This window comes from Ambystoma mexicanum, chromosome 2q, assembly GCF_040938575.1.
Source record: "Ambystoma mexicanum isolate Mex_15411 chromosome 2q, UKY_AmexF1_1, whole genome shotgun sequence".
Classification (NCBI taxonomy): domain Eukaryota; kingdom Metazoa; phylum Chordata; class Amphibia; order Caudata; family Ambystomatidae; genus Ambystoma; species Ambystoma mexicanum.
The window spans coordinates 534,919,747-534,922,655 of record NC_090924.1 but is presented as its reverse complement, the minus strand read 5'-3'; positions in this window follow the sequence as shown (position 1 = coordinate 534,922,655).

The window sequence follows — 2,909 nt, the reverse complement described above, 5'->3', positions numbered from 1 at the left end:
CGTAACAGAACACAAAGACTACCATAACAAATCCACCTGGGCGCCATGGAGACATCAGAAATAGACCAATTCGCCCAATTACTAGGAGAGCTTCGTGCTGAGGTTCATTCTGCCCGACAAGTGACTAATGCCCTCCGGAGAGACCTAATAGTGACCAAAGAACGCACTGAAGAGATTAGCAGGCAATACTTGCAATCACAGGCAGGACAGACGCCTCTACCTGGAAGCAATCCAACGATGCAAAACCCCACCATACCACCCACTCCGGTACAGATTACGTTACCTGGAACAGTGCCCCTGGCACCACCAGAAAGGTTCTCAGGTGACCCACGGAAGTATGCAGCATTCATCAATCAGTGCCACCTTCATTTTCTTTGTAGGCCTGGAGCATTTCCAAACGACCAAGCTCGGATAGCTTTTGTCTTATCATACCTGAGTGGTAGTGCAGCAGATTGGTCGGTGCCATTGGTATCCCATGACGATCCTCTATTACATGACTTTGGGGGGTTCCAGAGAGAAATGGAAAACCTTTTTGCTCGCCATACCCAGGAACAAGCAGTAGACTATTAACTCTTGTCCCTCCGACAGGGGAATCAGGACTTGTTAACGTACATTGCTACCTTCAACAGACTGGTTGCTGAAGCTAGGTGGCCAGAAAACAAAAGAACCACGTTTTTCCATCGAGGCTTACGAGGCGAATTAAAGGACGTCTTAGCCCAGGTGGTTGATCCACCCAGAGACTGTGCAGAATTCATAAATCTTGTCGTGCAGCTAGACCACCGGTTGCAGGACCAAAAGGCAGACCGGTCTAAGACGGACCCTCGGACCGTGTATGTTCGACCAAGGGAAAACACACCCCGTGTACCTGAAAATGCTGTAGGACCCATGCAGATTGGAGGGATATGGCCTCCATTAACAAAACAAGAGCGGGACAAAAGAAGACAACAACAGCTTTGGTTTTATCGTGGGAAACCAGGACATTTCCTGAAGGGCTGTCCAGTAAAACCCCCAAGAAGAACAGTCGGGGCCACAGAGAAGGATGAAGCTAAAGAATCAGGAAACTACCAAGCTCGACAAACGTAGAGGTCAGTTTGTTGAGTGAGAAGAAAGAGTTGCTGTCCTCACACTTTGCAATACCAGTGATCTTAATTAACCACCAACAGTCGTCAAGAATGCACGCTGTTGAAGCATACATCAATAGCGGAGCAGTTGGAAATTATATTGATCAAGAACTGGCAGCAGAGATGGGGCTTCCTTTGTGTTCCAAGCCAACTATCGACAAGGTAACCACTGTGGATGGGACAGAAATCACTTCCGGACCAGTAACCCAGTGCACGGTCAGGGTAACCTTACTGTGTCAGGACGGACATCGGGAGTCTATTTCATTCGCTCTCATCAAGGCACCTCAGTTCAGGCTAATACTAGGGATGCCATGGTTGGTTGCTCACAACCCTTTGATAGACTGGCAGGCACGACAATTAACCTTCTCTGGTGACTGCTCCCCTGCCTGCTATTACCAAGAGGAGAAACCCAACGTCTGTATCCCTATGACTCCCGGAGCAACAGTATCAACCCTGGGAGCAACTAATACCTTGCCAAGTGAATACCATGATTTCCAGGATATTTTCCGAAAGGACCAAGCCAATACATTGCCGCCGCACAGGCCCTATGACTGTCGGATTGACCTTGTTCCTGGTGCACAAATCCCTTGCGGCAGGATCTACGCTCTCACAGAACCAGAAAACCTTCATTTGAAATCCTATTTAGACCAGTACCTTGCAAACGGATTTATCCGTCCTTCGAAGTCCCCCGCAGCCAGTCCTTTGTTCTTCGTACCGAAAAAGGAAGGAGACTTGAGAACCTGTATTGACTACTGCGCATTGAACCAGATCACTGTGAAGAACCGCTACCCCTTGCCACTTATCCCAGAGATGCTAGACCAAGTTAAAGATGCCCAGATTTATACCAAATTGGACCTTCGAGGAGCGTACTTCCTGGTCCGAGTCAGAAAAGGAGATGAATGGAAAACCGCCCTCCGTACTAAGTACGGCTTGTTTGAATATCAAGTCATGCCCTTCGGGTTATGCAACGCTCCTGCGGTATTCCAATCCAATATTTCATGCATGACGTCTTAAGGGAGTTAATTGATGTGTGCACCTTAGTGTACATAGACGACATCTTAGTATACTCAGACTCGGAACAAGATCATGTCATGCACGTTCGTTCAGTCCTCACCAAGCTCCGTCAACATCGCTTTTTTGCAAAACTTGAAAAATGCTTTTTTGACATCACCGAAGTAGAATTTATAAAGAAAGGCATGCAGGATAGCAACAAAACTAAAGAACAGCAATAAGACCTACCTGAACAATATCAAACGGGCCGGCGTCAGTGAAGTAACTGGACCGCACTCGCCCATGAAAGACAACACGCCCCTGCAAAGAAGGCAGGACGGAGAGCACGCCTAATTCTACCACAAGGCAGAACCTTCCCCGCAGACCACATCAGGGCAAAGCTGAGAAGCATAACAGCGAGTAACCCAGCTGGGTGGCGTCCCTGTGGATACCAGGTGAGCGTAACACTCCCTCACTGAATGGGCAACATAACAGTCAGTATTTATGCCTGCTTGCGTCATCACCCATCTGACCCATCTTGCCAGAGTTGCGGGAGCTACTGCCCCAAAGGGTTTCCTTAAAGCAGTAAGTCATTGAGTTACCCATGTGGGTCTTATGTCCTTAGTCATATCTTCGTATGCCGATATACATCTTACTGGACATAACTTAGGATGGTCTGAGAAAGATTCATATGAGACCACTCTCAAGTTCGTTTTTGTTCTTTTCATGATGTGAAAGGTTATCCCCGGTGGGGATAAGGATTTCCTTTTGTACTCTTATGCTCTCACATCCAATACT